The 18134-nt window shown below is 41.4% G+C and overlaps 1 protein-coding gene and 1 non-coding gene across 3 annotated transcripts in view; one reads left to right on the top strand and one right to left on the bottom strand.

The window, feature by feature from the left end:
* The window catches only part of TENM4 (teneurin transmembrane protein 4), a 1707472-nt gene that overhangs the window by 558331 nt on the left and 1131007 nt on the right, over window positions 1–18134 (top strand). The window contains exons 4-5 of one of the 2 annotated variants that reach the window (XM_069070949.1): window positions 5224–5272; window positions 7172–7236. The exons of the other annotated variant lie outside the window; for it this stretch is intronic. The gene's annotated coding sequence lies outside the window, so the exon portion shown is untranslated. The remainder of the gene's footprint in view (window positions 1–5223; window positions 5273–7171; window positions 7237–18134) is intronic. 2 annotated transcript variants of the gene reach the window in all.
* On the bottom strand, window positions 11932–12004 carry TRNAI-UAU (transfer RNA isoleucine (anticodon UAU)). The gene has a single exon. It is a non-coding gene; the product is annotated as a tRNA-Ile (tRNA).

Here is an 18134-nt window from a genome sequence, read left to right as displayed (position 1 = left end):
CTTTCCCATTAGAAATGTGAATTCCTTGAGGACAGGGATCCCAAGGATGCCTTTCTTTGTATCCCTAATGCTTAACACATAATAAATGTTTGTTGAATGACTTAAAACAGAGAAAAAGTAGAAATATCAGTGGCTTTGGGGTCCATGTTACTCCATTTTGAATCAGAAACCACATTTCAAATCCCCACTTTGCCATGGGCTATCTGCATGCTGCTAGTCAAGTCACCTAAATTCTCTGGGCCTCAGTTTCCTTATCTGTAAAATGAGACAACTGAAATAAATGACCTCTTGGGTCGCTTCTGGTTCCAAATCTATGATCCCACGATCTGGCATGTGGATACTCAGTTGTGCTCCATGGAAGATGGATTGTTTGGGTAGATGAATGGACTGGCCTTTTTCCAGTTGGAGTTTTGAGAGGGTGAGACTTGAGCTGACCATAGAGAGGGAAGTATTAAAAGTACTTCTAAGTGCTGTGCTTTTGGCAAAGTTTTGCAGATGGTGTTGGTACCAAGAGTTGCTATCGTTGTTGTATGCGTGTAGGAGTTTTTTGTTTTGTTTTTTGTAGATGGCTGTTTTTTGTTTGGTTTGGTTTTATTTTAAATAGTGGGGCCAGGAAAGTCCATTCCAAGGGAAGTCACAAAGAAGGAAAAATGAAGAGATTTCCCAGCTGTATTTGCTGCTTGGTTTCAGCTTGGGAGTTCCTTGCAGAGACATGCTTTTCTGAAAAATATTCCAGCAACAGGAGGTAAAACCAAAGGCACCACCCACAGAATAAAACAATCCAAATGGTCTTTGTCAAGACTTTGTATGTATTTCTCTCCTTGATTATACCGTGGATTTATCTCTATGGCCCAGATCTTTAGAGAGCTCTAGAAGTTTCCCAATGGAGGATCTGTGAACTTTCAGAACATCCCAATGAAGGGACAAGGGTAAACAGCATCATATCTTCTGTTTAACGCATGAGATAAGTGAGCCCAGAACAAAGAGTGAGGCCAGATAAGACTTTTTTTTTTTATCTAGGTGGAATTAAGGTCTTTAATGACCAGGTCCCATTCTGCCAGTCCAGCCTGATTCCTTCTACTTGGGAGATATACTAGATATGAGTTTAGTGTAAGTCACAGAGATTAGGAGCTCTGAGAGCTGGCACAAGTCTGAGACATTACCCCTGATTCTGCATCTTCATTTTATAGGCAAGGAATTGGAGGCCAAGAAAGGTAAAAGGTCTGTTCGGAGTCACATGAAGAATAAGAAGCAGAGTTAGCATCTGAACCCCAATCCTCTGACTTTGAACCCTGTGCTCTTTTCACTACAATTCAGTTTATTAAGTGTTCATTAGGGGTCTGCTGTCTGCATTTCACTAAGCCCTGGGGAACATCCACACTTTAGATAGGATGGGGCCTCCTACACTGCCGATGCTCCCAGTCTAGTAGATGAATGTGACACGGACATAGCTAGCTGGTGACTCAGTGGACAGAGCACTGAACCTGGGGTCAGGAAGCCCTGAGTTCAAATCCAGCCTTAGGCACTTACTAGCTGTGTGACCTTGGCTGGGCAAGTCACTTAACCGAAACCTGCCTTAGTTTCCTCACCTATATATTGGAGATAACAATAGCATCTACCTCCCAGAATTATTGTGAGGACAAAATTAGATCTTTGTGAAGCAATTTGCAAACCTTAAAGCTTTATATAAATGCTATCTCCTGTTAAAATTTCTCATTCAAAATAATATGTCAGTAGATTGAAGAGATGTAGAACAGAATACTATATGGAGTCTGAAGTCCAACTCATTAACCATACCAGCATTGAGGGGATAAAGGAAAACTTCATGGAGGAGGCAGCATTTAAATTGGACTTTAAAGACTGAGTAGAAAATGAGCCTGCAGGAGAAATTTGAGCTAATGTTATATGCTAGCACGTACCAGTGTTTTGGGGACTTACTGAGTGGTTTGTTGGTGTTTATACCAACAATTCAGATGGGGAAGTGTTGCATTAAGCAATAAACCTTTATTATGGTACATTTTAACAAACAGGGGAAGGCCCAAGGCCTAAAATGAAGGGAGCTGCAGGGATGGGTGAGGGGGCCAAGTAAGGGGCAACAAAGGAAGAATAAGGCTAGGAAGTTCCTAAGCCATGGTCCTTGTTTCAGTGTTGAGAGAGAAGGGAGGAATCATAGGATTGTAGATTCAGATCTGGAAGGGATCTCAGGGTCCATTTGGCCCAATTTATAGATTATGAAACTGAGGCACAGGGAGGATTAGTGACTTGTCCAAAGTCACAGAGCTGGAAATTTAATCCAGGTCCTCTGGTTTCATTATAATTTCTCTGTACTATGCTGGGGGTATGGGAAGGGGTTTATTCTCCTTTTCTTTTTGGAGGGGGGAAGGTAGGGCAATTGGGTTTAAGTGACTTGCCCAAGGTCACATGGATAATTTTTTGTGTTAAGTGTTTGAGGTTGGATTTGAATTCAGGTCCTCCTGATTCCAGGGCTGGTGCTCTATTCACTGTGCCACCTAGCCGCCCTGAGGGGGTTTATTCTCAAAGCAGAGGCAGCTTGCTAGAAGTGAACCTTATGGGTTTCAAAAAGGCCCTCAAACCAGAAAAGCATGGGGGACTATTATATACCAGAAAGAAGGATTTAAGTCTTAGCGCCTGTAACTTAATGCTCATATGACCATGGTCATGTGGCCTTAACCGTCTCTGGAACTCTGTTTCCCCTTCTGTAGAATAGTGGGGCAATTCACCCACTAGTTACTTTAAAAACCAGTAGAATGTAAGCCCCCTAAAGGCAAGGACAGTTTTCCATTTTTACCTTTGTATTTCTGGTGCCCCACAGAACGTTTTGCACATAAACATTTGTTGTTATCAAACCAGAATCACAAAATCTCAGAGCTGAAAATGGTCTCAGAGGCTTTCTGACCCAACTTACACCTGATGCCCAAGAAATGGTCATCCAAGCAAAGACTTCTGGTGAGGGAAAGCCCCCTGTTGCCTCAGGCAGCTCCCTCCTCCTGGGAATAGGTCTGTGTTGGGAAGACTTTCATGTGCTATAGATCTGTGAGTTGTGATTCCTATGTAGCATACACCTCTACTGTACACAGCTTCCTAATGGAGCCTGGCACAGTCCTGATTCTGTGACTTGGTTCTTATCATCCCTTTCAATGACTACCCCCCCCAAGCTGGAATCATAGAATAAATGAATGAAAAAATGCCTTTCAAATGATTACTCCATACAAGTGTGTAGTGCTTAGCCCTGGGGGTGTAAGAACATAAAGTAAGAGTCCCTGCTTTAAAGTTAGAATGGGCACCTCTAGCTGTGGTCCTGGGAAAGTCACTCAACCTCCACCTGCATTAATTGCCTCATCTGTAAAATGGGGATAACAATATCACCTATTCCAGAGGGTTGTATCAAGAGATATTTGTTTGTAAAGAATTTTACAAACCTTAAAGCACTATATAAATGCTAGATATCATCATCATCATTAACAATAATAAGTGAAAGGCCATCAGCTCCCTCCAGCTCTCTTATTGTACAGAGGAGGAAACTGAAGTACAGAGAGGGAAGGGACTTGCCCAGGATCACACAGTTAATAAGTATCTGAATCAGGATTTGAATCCATGTCTCCCTGACTCCAAGTTTCATTCCCTTTCCACTGCTTTGTTCTGACTCTTGGCTTCTCTAAATCCTGTCCATCCTCTATTTCCTTTATAAAGCCTTTGTAGATACTGGCATCCCACAGTGAATTTGCCCCTTCTCTGAACTTCTGGACTACTTATAGTTATTATTCCAGGTTTAGCCTTTTTTGTTGTTTTTGAGTCATTTTTAAGTACTGTCTGACTCTCTATGACCCCATTTGGGGTTTTCTTGGCAAAGCTACTGGAATGGCTTGCCATTTCCTTCTCTAACTCATTAAATAGTTGGGGAGCTGAGGCAAACAGGGTTAAGTGACTTGGCTAAGGTCACACAGCTAGTAAGTGTCTAAGGCCAGATTTGAACTCAGCAAGATGAGTCTTCCAGACTCCAGGTCTGGTCCTTTATCCATTGTGCCACCTAGCAGTCCCATTTGTCATTCAGTCATTTCAGTGGGGTCTGACTCTTTGTGACCACATTTGGGGTTTTTTGGGCAAATACTTGAGTGGTTTGCCATTTGATTTCATGTACATTATCATGTGTATATTAAACATATTATACTTATGTTCTCCAGCAGATTGTAAAACTTTTATTGTGTTCCACTTTTTTTAAGGCAATCATGGTTAAATGACTTGCCCAGGGTCACCCAGCTAGTAAGTTTTTGAGGCTGGATTTGAACTCAGATACTTTATCACTGCACCACCACCACCTTGCTGCCCTAGATTGTAAACCTCTTGAGGACAGAGGAACTGTCTTTTACATCTTGGTATCCCTAACAGTATTAGGAAAAGAGTCATAGAATCATAAGCAAACTTTGAACAGCACCCCTGAGGTCATCTAATCCAACCCTCACCTAAAGTATGAATCTCCTTGATGATATCCCTGGCAAATATTCAGACTCTATTTAGATACTACCAGTGAACCCTTTCCACCTTTGCACAGTGGATCGTTAGGAACTTCTTCCTTGTAGTGCAGTGAAATTTGTCTCCCTTCCATTTCCACTCATGGTTCTTGTTCTACTCTCCAGAGCCAAGCCCAGTAAACCTATCCCTGCTCCACTCAACAGCCCTTAAAATATCTGAAGATGTCTATCATTTTTGCCTTAAGTTTCCTCTTCTTCAGGACAAACTTAGCAACAGCAACAACAGTTCTGAATGTTGTGCTTCTATCAGCCAGCCTAATATGGCAGCTGTCACACGGGGACTGGGAACCTCAGCCTCCTGGTTCGTATTTTAGTACTTCGCCAAGAAATGAACTTTTGCTTGTATTCTATGTCACAGAGTAATTAAAACAAGGAGCTAGTTGCTTACCAATTCCAGCAGAATTAGGATGGATCTGGGCAGTGATCCTATTAATGAAAACTGGGGAAGGGTCAGTCTCAGTTGTGAATTCATAGAAGATCATAGATGTAGAAACTAAAAGGAACCTTAGATTTCATCTAGTCTGACACCTTCTTGTTACAGATAAGGAAACTGAGGCCAAGAGAGTTTGAGTCACTTACCCAAGGTCACAAAGAATTTGGAGCTGGGTCACACTTTCCACACTGCCTCATCTACCCCTCCTACCTCCTAATGTCTGGGATGTTTTCTTTCTAGCATGTAATCTATGACGCTATGAATTTCTGCACCAACTCTACAGCCACTGGTAAGTCATTTGGACTTTAGTGTATGGGTTGAAGTAGAAGGTGGCTAATGACTCTTACAGTTTTCAGGTTCTCTGATTAGTTCTGAACCTCTCAGAACCTGTTTCTTTATCTCTGAAACTGAGATCATTATAGTTGAGATACCTCAAAGGATAGTTTTGAGAAAAGTAGTTGGCAAAACTTAAAGTATTGCTTGCTCTACACAGTCCACAAAATTCCATCTGCTCTCTCCAGACCCTTGCATACTGGTTTTCCACCATGCCTGAAGCTCTCTGCCTCCCAGAACCCCTAGTTTTCTTCCAAAGCTGAGCCCAAATATCTCTTACAGTAAATCTATCCTGATGTCCCATATAATTGTCCTGACCCCCCTACACATACATACACACACACACACCACACACACACACACAATCACTTAGCATCTACTTTCATTTTGTGTCTATTTTTCCGAATTTGTATTGCTTTCTCCCAATCAAATGTAAGCTTCTTCAAGTCAGAGATTGTTTTGTATTTGTCTTTATAGCTTCAACATCTAACACTGTGCTGGTACACAATATGTAGTTAATAGATGCTTGTTGAATATTGAATGTATTGTGGAAAGGAGAACAGTTTTTATCATTACTGTTAAGTTCATTTGGATAATTTCTTATTCCTGTATCCTTTCATTAATGTGAATCCCGTTAGAAAAAAAAAAGTAGGAGTGGCTAGGTGGCGCATTGAATAGAGCACTAGCCCTGGAGTCAGGAGGACCTGAGTTCAAATCCCACCTCAGACATGTAACACTAGCTGTGTGACCTTGGCAAGTCACTTAACCCCAATCACTCAGCCTTCCCCCTCCAAAAAGACAAAAAAAAAAAAAAGAATAAGTGGGTCTGAGCAGGGTAACAGTAAACTACTCCCTCAATATGATCAGTGCCTTGCCATTTCTTCCCTATGGCCCATACAGTATAAATAAGCAGATTTGGCCACCATGAAGTGTGGATTCAAATCTTACATCTCATTAGATTCATCTTTGGTCAATGTGTCCAAATCCTGTTTTCTCCATTGTGATATGCATTTGTATGCTTCTCCCTTTCTTGGTTTAAAAACATTTCCATTTAACATTGCAACAAATTTATGATAGTCCTACTATGTGGAAGGCACATGGGGTTGTAGCCATCATGAGCTGCTTGTCTTGGGTCTTGCCTGTCTCATGTTTCAGGATCACCCCACCTCCATTGTGTACCAGGTTATGATTCCTCAAAGAATGAATTTGAAACCCCAGAGAGATACTAGGTTAACCCATTAACTTAATCATTAGCTACTGTAGGGCCTTCTATTTCCCAGACAAAGAAGATATAACAAGCTGTGTGTGTGTGTGTGTGTGTGTGTGTGTGTGTGTGTGTATACACACATGCATGCACCCTGGAGATTATTGGAAATTGCCGTTGTTCGTTTATTTTGAGTTTCTCACTAGGAATTCTCACTAGGGGAAATCTCAAGAGAGGAATTAGGCAGACAAGGGTATTAGCCATTCTGAAAAGAAAATGCATTAGATGAAGTATCCATTGTATTGGCTGGATGAGATTTAAATGTGAAGTGTGTGTATTGGTTAGCAGCAGAGTAACTCATTATATGAACCTGGGTAAGCCGTTTTATGTATCTGAACCTCAGTTTCCTTCTCTGCAAAATTAGGGTTTTGGCCAGGGCGACTTCTAGAGTTCTTTCTAGTGATTTCCTTCTATTTTCTGTCACTGAACCCTCCTGTGGTCCAAGATTTTTCCCAACTCTAACAATCAACAGTATCTTAACATTCTCTATTCTAAGATCTCTTCCATCTCGACATCTGTGGGATTATATAGGGTTATGGGAAGGTTTGGAGCTGGAGGGACTCTTAGGAGACATTTCACTTCCTTTTGCAGCCAAGGAAACTGAGGCTCAGAGAAGTGTGACTGGTCCATGATCACCTAAGAAAGAAGTTTGAGAGGTGAGTGTGCTAAAGTCCCTTGTAGCACTCATATTTCCCTACACAGTCTACTGTTCTGTGTTCTAACCTCCCTTCCAACCCTAGCATTCTCCAGCCTGTTTTAGTAGTCTGTGTTCTCAGATCCCTTCCACTTTAACATTCTATGATCTAAGGGCCCTCCCAACTCTGACCTTCTGTGTTCTAAGGGCTCTCCCAGCTCTGACATCTTGTGTTCTAAGATCCTTCCCAGCGCTGACATTCTGTGTTCTAAGATCTCTCCCAGCTCATACATTCTGTGTTCTAAGGTCCTTCTCAGCTCTGACAGTCTCTTTTCTGGGTTATAACATTCTGTGTTCTAAGGTCCTTCCCAGCTCTGACATTCTGTGTTCTGAGGGCCCTCCCAGCTCTGATGTTTCGTGTTCTAAGGTCCCTTCCAACTCTCACACTCTAAGACTCTATTAATCCTAAAGCTCATGAACCAATTTGTCTTGATTTTGCCATATTGTGGAGGTGGCTGGAATTTGATGGTGGCTCACATATCGACATAAACCAGCTATTGAAGAAATTAACCACCTTCCTCCGTCCTGAGCTCCACACTTCAGCAAAGCAGAGGCCCGGTAATGGATTGTGATCAATGGCCAGGGCTGTAATGAGGAAGGATTTTTATTTTGATGAGTTCTGTACGTCTGCAACACTGTAGCAGGTGCTACTTTCTCTGAGTGCCTCATGCAGCTGTCAGTACTTAATGTAATGACATTTGAAAAAGACATAGATTCCCAAATGTCTTTTTACACCCGCCAAAAAAATTCCCCCCAACCCCCTGCAAAAAGTGAGTGTGGAGACTTTTTTTTAATACTATCTTCATTATTTATGTATTAATAACAAAGTGGGCTATGGGGGGTGGGGGAAATCTACAGACTGAAACATAATTTAGAAGAACTTGATGTGATTACAGAACAGACAGACTGTTCTCTGAAGGTTTTAGCCAGTGAACAATACCAGCAGCTCAACACTGCCCGTCCCACTCACCCTCATCCTTCCTGGGCTAAATAGAATTGTAGAATTTTGTAGCTGAAAGGTACCTTGGAGATCATCCAATCCACGTCCTTCATATTACAGCCGGGGAAACTGAGGCTTAGAGAAACAGAAAAATTGCACAGCTATGAGATGCGTCTTTGAGGCCTTGGGTTCTAGTCTTGGCTTTGTTGCTTATTAGCTGTGTGTGTGTGACTCTGGGCAAATCCCTCATCTGATTCTCATTTTCCACATTAATAGAATGAGTGAATGGGACTAGGTGAGTAGATGTTTTGTATCATCATTACACTGAAGGGGAACATGGAGCAGAACTGACTCATGGTCACTCTGATTTACTTAGCAAACATTGAGCATCTGTCACGTTAGTAAACTAAGAGGTGCTGAAGAGAGACAAAGCTAGAGACATAGATAGATTATATTGCCCCCCCCCTCCCCACATTGTACTTACAGCCTATTAGAGAAAAAAGTCACGTACATAGCTACAGGTTCTGTTCTCGTTCAGTTGTACCTGACTCTCCATGATCCTGTTTGGGATTTTCTTGGCAAAGATACTGGTTTGCTATTTCCTTCTGCAGCTCATTTTACATTTGAGGAAACTGAGGCAAACAGTTAAGGGACTTGCCCAGGGTCGCACAGTTAGTAAATGTTTGGGTCAGGATTTGAATTCAGGTCTTTCTGACCTTAGGTCCCGTGCCCTATAGTCTACTGCACCAGTGTAAGGGAGACTATCCTACATTCAAAAGAGACGTGCAACATCCCATAAAAACAATTGAGGGAGAAATAACTTCTAGGTGGAGGGATTTGGAAAGGTTACATGGAAGAAAAGACATTTGAGCTAGGTATCGAAGGATAGGATAGATTTTGGATATAGGATAGAATAGATATTGAAGTAGGATTTCAGTGGGTAGCGACATGGGGGAAAGGGGGAAGGGGAAGGATTCTAGGCATAGGGCAAAGGCAGGGAGGTAGAAAACTCAACTATATAGCCATTTATGAGGTACCTACTGTGTACAGACCACTGTGCTCACCGAGAGCTGGGGAGGTATGGAGTTTAGACTGGGATGATCCCTGCCCTGGGGAAGTTTTCGTCTAATAGGGGTGCAATGGAAGGACAGATGGCCATGGCCGTCTGGTTTAGAGAGGACAAGGAAAGGTCTCCCCTCCTCTTTTGCTTTTCCACATGTTGTATGGACCCTTTTTTCCCTCGGATTCTGTTACTGGCATAACAAGGGAAGAGCAAAATAGACTCCTACAGTAGTAGTTGCTCGTACAAACTTTATGGTAATGCCATTCATTGTACGACTACTATAAGAGTATAATTTAGTCTCCTTGTTCTTGCAAGTTTTTTTTTTTTTATTATTCTATTCTACTGCTGAAGAAATACTACAGTGTGAGCCCTGAATACCTACCAAACCCCAGGGCGTTCATCTCCTAGGTACTGAATTGACCTTCTGAGAGGTTGGGGAGGGGAAAAACACATGCTTACACGCCACATGCAATATGCATTCTGCAGTACAGGGTGATTATATGAAAGTCAATCTGCAGGCCAGGCTTTTTGTTACGTAGATATGAAGTAGAGATCTTTCATTTGTGCTGATGGGAGCATGAGGGGGAGAGGGGTGTGCAGCCAGGCCCTAGAGACCCCACTGTTATTTCAAAACACTAATCTCAGGGCTCACATCTCAGCTCCTTGTCAGGTATTAACCACCGACATCTGGGGAGAACCTTTTGATCCCAAAACACTTTACAAAATGCCATGGAGGTTCTGTGGGGCCTACTGCTGAGGGGGAACATTGCTTTCAGTTGAACTGGGGAACAAGAGGGGAAAAATATAAGATTTCTTCCAAATCACAGGGTTTTTTTAATGTTGCTTGAAGTAAGAGAAGCCTAGGTTCCTTTTCTTTCAACTCTTATAACAAGCATAATTGTATTGACAGCTTCTCATATTTACCCAGGCTTTCTTTCCCTCTCTCTCCTTCTTTCTTTGTTTCTTTTTCTTTCTTTCTTTCTTTCTTTCTCTTTCTTTCTTTCTTTCTTTCTTTCTTTCTTTCTTTCTTTCTTTCTTTCTTTCTTTCTTTCTTTCTTTCTTCCTTCCTTTCTTTCTTTCCTTCCTTTCTTCCTTTTTATTTTTTCCTTCCTTCCTTTTTCTTTCTTTTTTTCCTTCTCTCTTTCTTTCTGTTTCTTTTTCTTCCCTTCCTTTCTTTTCCCCTCATTCCTTCCTTTCTCCCTTCCTTCCTTACTTCTTTTTTTCCTTCCTTCCTAACTCCATGAACTTCTAACACAGCAATTGTGTCCTTAAATTATTCATAAGATTTTAGCCCTGGAAGGAATCTCAGAGATCATCTAGCTATTCAACCTCAGGCAAGTCACTATAACTTTATGGGTCTCACTTCTTTACTCTATAAAATGAGAATTTGAATTTGGACTTGTCCTGTTCTTTCAGTGAGTAGCTATGTGGATTTGCTAAATGGATTCCACTCTCTGAGCCTCAGTTTAATAATTATTTCTTAAGTTCCTACTATAAGCAGGCACTGGAAATAGAAAGACAATAACTGAAACGCCCCTGCCTTCCTAGAGCTGAACATTCTAACGAAGCAAGACGGCACATACCAATAAGGAAACACGAAGTCAAATGGAGATAATGATCCTGGAGCTTCCAATATCACAAGGTTGTTGTAAGGGAAGCATTTTGTATTTTCTGGACAAACCAGTAAGAGCAGTTCTACTCTTGGCACCTTTTTTTCCCCCCTGGACATTAAGGGGACTGCTGAAAATTGCCCTAGTTCATTTATTTTGAGCTTTTCACCATGGACAGGGATAAATGCTAAAAGGAGGATCAGAGGGGCAAGTGAAGTCATGGCTAATTTAAAAGGAAAATATACTATATGAACATTGGTTCAAGGCAGATTTCTTCATCAAGGAGGGCTGTTAGGTCCATTTTATATCCAGGGAAAGATTTGATGTTTGAAGATCCCAGGCTGACATAGAGGTGAAGATTTTTGCTTTCCTTCCCCCATGTACCACTGAAGCCCACAGGAAGGTAATTAGGCATGGAGTGCTTTAATTAAATTTCTGATTTTTTAATTTTTCCGAACTTCGGGGGTGCTGGCATTTCATGTTGTGAAAGCAATAGTTAATGAGAGCAAGATTTCCCTTGGTATCTTGGAGCTGATAAAATCCTGAGATGAGGAGGCCTGGGGTCCCCATCTACCCTCAGCTCTGACACTATTACCTCCTTGAAAACCATCTCAAACATCAGATGGAGAGACTCCATGTTGATTTCAAAGTCAAAAGAAAGGAAACAGAGAGCCTGGCAGAGCCATGAAGTAATGGAAAGAGCGTTGGCCCAAGGTCACATGGCTGGTAAGAGGCAAAGCTCAGATTCAAAGCCACATACTCTGGCCCCAAGGCAAGTCCCCCCCCCTTTTTTTTTTTTGCTTTTTGGAGGGCAATTGGGGTTAAGTGACTTGCCCAAGGTCACACAGCTAGTAAGTGTTAAGTGTCCAAGGCCGGATTTGAGCTCAGGTCCTCCTGACTCCAGTGCTCTGTGTACTGTACTACCTAGCTGCCCCAGGCAAGTCCCTTTTCTCCCTCCTCACCCTGGCTACAGGGACCGGTGGCCTAACCAATTGTTTTTGTGGGGTTTTTTTGCTTTTTTTTTTTTTTGAAAAGACAACCTTCTGGTTCCATTGGGGCTCGAACCCAGGACCTTCTGCGTATAAAGCAGACGTGATAACCACTACACTATGGAACCTAAGCTCTAACCAACTGTTATTATTGTTTTCTTTAGTGGAGGTATCATGGCATAGTGAAAAGAATGCACCTCTTCAACTTACTACCTAAGTGACCTTAGGCAAGTCCCTAAAGTTCCCCAGACCTCAGTTTCCACATCTGTAAAATGAGAAGGGTGGATCAAGTGACTTCTAAGTTCCCCTCTAGCTCTGTGATCTTGCAATCCTAGTCCTGGGGTCAGGAAACCTGGACTTGATTTTGGGCTCAAGCCATACAACCTGTGCATCACCTTTCTGAGCCTCAGGTTCTTTATCTGTAAAACGAGAATAATAATAAAGACAGCCCCTCAGCTGGACTATTGTTAGGAAAACTCTTTGGTAAACCTTAAGGTACTATAGAAATATGAGTCAAAAATGACACATACCAGTGATATTTGGTTTCTCCAACTATACAGAATAAAGTAGAAATGAGAAATAAACAGGTTAGAAAGGAGCCATAAGTGTTCAGATGAGATTATGTGTGTAGTTTTCTGTCTTCCATCCTCACTGGGGCATATGAAAAGCTTCCCTGACAGCCCCCTACACTTGGCATAAAGCCTCCAACAAGAACCAACTCATTCTGCCATGCTGTGTGACCTTGATAACCAGCCCTGTTCATCTCTATATTATTTCTTAGCTTGCTTTCAGTTCTGATGTTCCCTTTTGTGTTCTAACATTTTCAGTGTTTATCCAGTGATAAACTGTCTTCCGAGGTCCTTTCCAGCTCTAATATTCTATATTCTAAAAAATCTTCATTCCAGGGTCCTTTTTAAATTTGAATATTCAATTATCTATGTTATGGTATTCTGTGTTCTGAAGCTGTATGTTTTAAAATCCTGTCTTCCTGGTGCCTTCCTTCTCTAACATTTTGTAATCCAAGATCCCTGGTAGCTCTACCAAACATAATAATCTGGGTTCTGATGTTCCTTCCTACTTATAACATTATATGTTTCCATGACTCTACTTAAAATAGCCCATTGGCAGTTTATCTCCATGACTGACCTTCTCCTGTTTAGTCTCAACTAAAACAGATTCTGGGTAGGTATTTGAAGACTGTACTGAAAGAGGAAAACAATGGGAGATTAGGTGAGGACTTCAATCAGTAAACATTTAGTAAATGCCCTCTATGTGCACTATGCTAGACACTGGGGGTACAAAGAAAGGCGAAGTCCCTGCTCTCCAAAGAGCTCACAAGTAGGGAGATAACATAAAACCTACCCACAAAACTATGTCTAAACAAGCTATACACAGGATAAACTGAAGATAATCACCAGAGGGAAGGCACTAGCATTAAAGGGGATCAGAAGAGGCTTTTTGAAGAAGGCAGGACATAAAGGAAGCCAGGAAAGCCTGGAGGCAGAGATGAGGAAGAACATTCCAAGCATGGCAGACCACCAATGAAAATGCTTCACTCCATTGACTGGACTGCTGCCACCTTCATTCCCCCCTTTCTCTTCTCCCCCTTTCTTTATCTCTTCCACCTAAATAAGTCTTTTGATGAATGGCTAAATGTGGTAGGGAGCTTAAAGGAACTTATCCTTCTGTATCAGTTCTTTCCACTTAGATCTATGTATCTGGTCTAGTAAAGTATTCACCTCTGTTCTTTGTACCCTATCTATACATGGTACTTAGGATGGGCAGGGTTGGGGGGGGTGGGGGGACTGAGAAGAAAGTCAATATTAATCACAATGAAATGAAAGTTTCCTATCTGAACCTCAAGAGATGAGAAGTAATGTGTAATGATTAAATCTTCTACTTAGGTGGGAGGGGGGCAATTTCTAAGTGGAGAGGCTCAGGCAGGTTAAATGCTTTGAACCCTTTTTTTTTTTAAAGTTATTTAAGCATCTCTTGGAAAGGCCCTGACTCCTGTGTTGTCTTTTTTTCCTTCCTTTTCCTTCCATGAGCTCTACTTTGGGGAACTGGGTGGTCTTGTCTAACCCTTCTGCCCCATCAAGATCTCGCATTCAAAAAGGTATAATATATCATCTAGCCGAGATCCTGGAAATATTTATGGGAGAGAGATGACAAAAAGAAACCTGTGAAGAAATGAGTTGAACATATGCTGAAAATTCAGCATTTCCCAGAATAAAGCATATCTTATGAAAAATCATAGATTTAGAATAGAAAAGAATATCAAAGGCTAGTCTGTTCAATTCCTATCAATAATTATGATCCCTGTGGACAATATTCCCAACAAGTATTGTTTGATGGTATCTATTGATGGAGATCTCACTACCAGCAACAGAGATAATTATAATTCTAACTCCCCCTTCCCCTCAGGCATCCTTATCTACTTTGGACAGACCCTTTTCCCTTATGTTGAGCCAAATAAAGTAAAAACTTAATCATTGTATCTCCCTCTCCTTTTACATTAGTAGGCACCTAATGAATGTTTATTGAGTGAATGAATGAGTGTTTTGAAAAGTTTTGTTATGAAATCAAGAATGCTCATTGCCTTGATGCTTCTTCCAGCTAAGGGGCTTAGACCTAATTTCTTCTCTGGGTCCCCTCTTTTTCCCCCTTCCCTCCTTCCTTTAATTCACTCCAATGTTCTCTTTCACATAGTATAATGCAAAGAGCATTGAAATCAGGAGATTTGGGTTAGAATCTTGGTTTTGCCACTCACCAGTGTTGTAAGATTGGGCAGATTACTTAATCCCTCTTAGCCTCAGTTTCCTCAGCTATAAGAATGAGGTGGCTAGGCTAGGATAGCCTCTGATATCCCTTCCAGTTCTGTATCTATGATATTCTAATCCCTCATGCCACCTCCGGATGTAATGTTACAAGTTCTAAAATATCATCCCACTCTGAGAGTCTATAGGAATAATTACCATTAGACCTGGCAGAATTTTCCCTCTCTAAACACCAATACTTGCAGTCCTCCTTTCACTGGCTATACTTGAATCCCTATTTCAGTCAGATCCAGTTACAGAAAGTGATTTTCTCTGTTATTATTAATCCTCCACAAAGGAGGTTGGAAACTCTTGAATTTTAAAATAAAAGAACCTCCTCCCACCCCAGCCCAAAGATGGATCAATAATGGTTCAAATTGTTCCTTTTTCACAGAATGAAGGGGAGAACTTAGATTCTTGGTCAGAGCAGACCATATGAGTGCCATTTTTATTCTGCATTTCCCTCTCTCCTTTTTTTCTTTTTCTTTTTTATTTCTCATAAAGATTTGGATCAAAATGATGATAAAATTGCTCCATTTTTCTGAAGATTTCAGCAAGCAGTTGACATGTTGGATTAGCATGAATAAATGATTTACAAATACCGAATTCAAATACCCAAGAAAATTATCAGCAAATAACTAATTACATTAAAAAAAACTAATAGTCACAGAAAAAAATGATGGTAATTCTTCCATCAAGCCTGATCAATAACAGATGTGCTCTGGAGGAAAGGATGGGAAGTATAGGAACTCTTGGTGGGGGAAAATGTTCAAGGGAATTTTCTCCATAATGTTAACAAGTAGGAAAGGGAAAGAGGAAAGAAGGAGAGAGAGAGAGAGAGAGAGAGAGAGAGAGAGAGAGAGAGAGAGAACAAAAACAAGTCTAGTACACACTGCGTAAATGCCCTCACTTAAGGCTACATTCTCTATTGAAAGGTTCGCCTCTTTTTACTGACTAAGCCTAGTAAAAGTTATGGCAATATCTTTTACATCTCATTAGCCCTTAGAGAGGTAACATGATGTAGTAAAAAGAACACTGAAATGGAAGTCCTAGGATCACTGATTTTGGAACAGGAAGGTCAGAGGTCACTTGCTTCAAAGGTGTCAAACTCTTAGCCCACAAAACTCTCAAGTTTGCTCAGAACCAGATTAAAATATAATTAGAAAATGTTTAACAAAATAAATAAAAATATAATACAACATAGACGATGTTAATTTGTGGTTTTCTAAGTTACTTTGTGGTCTGCAGGGATCTGTTTCGGAGCTGAATTTCTTTTTCAACCCCTTCATTTTACACATAAGGAAATTGAGACTCACAGAGGGAGCATGTGGTAACTCTAGGAGGTGGTGACATAGTACTCTGGATATGTGTTTTGCATCTCCCACTAACTTTGTGGCCCTAGACAAGACACGTCACCCCTCTAGGTCTCAATTTCTGAGTATGTGGCTAGTAATACTTATCCTTCTTATGTCACAGCTATAAAGAGAGCCTAAGGCTTAAAGTACCACATAAGTATGACACTCTCTGTGTCTGCCAGCCTTCTTGCGTTTGAAGAGGCCAGTCTTGATACAATTATCAGGGCCACAGCCATAGAAACTCAAGAAGATTGTCTTATCTGTGTGTGTGTCTTTCTCCTTGAAAGAATATAAGCTCCTTGAGGGCAGGGACTGTTTTGTTTTGGTTTATTTTTTGTGTTTCCAGTAAATTTCCTAGTACCTGGTACACAGTAGGTGCTTAATAAATGCTTGTTGATTGTTGGTCTCAAAGAGTCATTGAGATCTTCATCTATGGGGAAGAGACCCACACAAGCACAATCAAAAGTCCTTCAAGAATTAGCATTTAACATTTAGATTTTTTTTTAATTTTCTGGACAAAAGTCATGATTCTGTTGCCAAAGAAAAGTATCAGTAGAGAGCACAGCTGCATCTACTCTCCAACCTCTGGCTACATGGAGCACCGAAAGGTGGAAGGGTTTGCCCAGTGTCACAGAGCCAGTATGTGGCAAAGGTAAGACTTGAATCCACCTCTTCCTGACTTGAGGTCAGCTCTCTTTCCATAGGCATACTGCATTATTTTTGCTGCGTTTGTTATTGTGAGACATAGGCGTCTGACCTGAGGTGTCATTGGTGTAGGGAATTCCCAGGTGAGGACAGTACCTCTACCAAGTCAAATGGATCAGAAAGCATTTGTCAAATGCTTCCTGTGCACCAGGCACCGTGGTGAGCACTGGGGATACAAAGAGAGGTAAGGAGTGGCTAGGTGGTGCAGTGAATACAGCACCAACCCTGGAGTCAGGAGGACCTGAGTTCAAATCTGGCCTCAGACACTTAACAGATACACACACAAAAACTAGCCGTGTGACCCTGGACAAGTCACTTAACCCCAATTGCCCTCCAAAAGGCAAAAAAAAAAAAGAGGCAAAAGACTGGCCCTGCCCTAAAGAGCTCACACTCTAATGGGGGAGGTAGCAAGCCAACAGCTAAGTGTGAAAGAGATATAGAGGGGATATACTGGAGATTATCAGCAGAGGGGAGGTGTAAATACTCAAAGATACAAGGAAAGGCTTCTTGCAGAAGGTGGGATCTTAGCTGAGATTTGAAAGAGGCCAGGAGGCAGAAGTGAGGACAGAGATAGTTGGAGGCATGGGGGCATCCAGACAAAATGCTCAGTCAGGAGATGACATGTCTTCTGCAAGGGAGAGCAGCACCTTTTCTGCTATTTAATTTTAAAGATTAGCCTAGAATGAGCATGGAGAGATTAAGTACTTCACCCAGGGTCAGAAAGCCAGCATGTGTAGGTTTTGAACTCAGGTCTTTATGGCTTCCAGGATGGCTTCCTATCAACTGCACCAAATTCCCTTCTAATTGTTAATGTTGGTTGGGTTGATATTAATGTTGTTTAAAAGGGAAGATAAACTCACACAACCCACATCACAGAGTTGTTATGAGAGACATACTTTGGGAACTGTAAAGCTATAGCAAGTGAGTTAATGATAACTGATTTCTGTAACTCTTCAGGGATTAAAAAGCCCTTTATGTACATCAGACATGATCTTATTGGATCCTCACAGTCCCCCTAGTGAGGTGTGTGCTATTCTTGACCCCATTTTACAGATGAGATTGAGAGATGTTAAATAACTTTCCCAGGTAGTAGCAGTAGATATCTGTGGACTCTGATGTCCCTTAACTCCACGACCAGTATCATCACCTCATCACTGTAACACCTGCCTCTCCACTGCTGCTCTTGGTATATCAGGATACATAGAGTATTGGCCTGACATATTTCCTGGCATACAGTAAGTGCTTAATAAATGCTTGTTGGCTGGCTGACTGATGATCGATTGCTTTTTTCCTTCCCTTTTCATTGGGGAGAATCAGAATGATGAGCAAAGTTCCTAGTCTACTTCCCTCCTCCTTCCCACCTGTGCCATCTCTAATTAAGT

Source organism: Petaurus breviceps, unplaced genomic scaffold (assembly GCF_028583685.1).
Source record: "Petaurus breviceps papuanus isolate PSGF00001 unplaced genomic scaffold, PetGlider_PUasm1.0 90823, whole genome shotgun sequence".
In the NCBI taxonomy this organism is placed as follows: domain Eukaryota; kingdom Metazoa; phylum Chordata; class Mammalia; order Diprotodontia; family Petauridae; genus Petaurus; species Petaurus breviceps.
The sequence above is the reverse complement of the archived record's forward strand: the minus strand, read 5'-3'. Positions and strand labels throughout refer to the sequence as shown.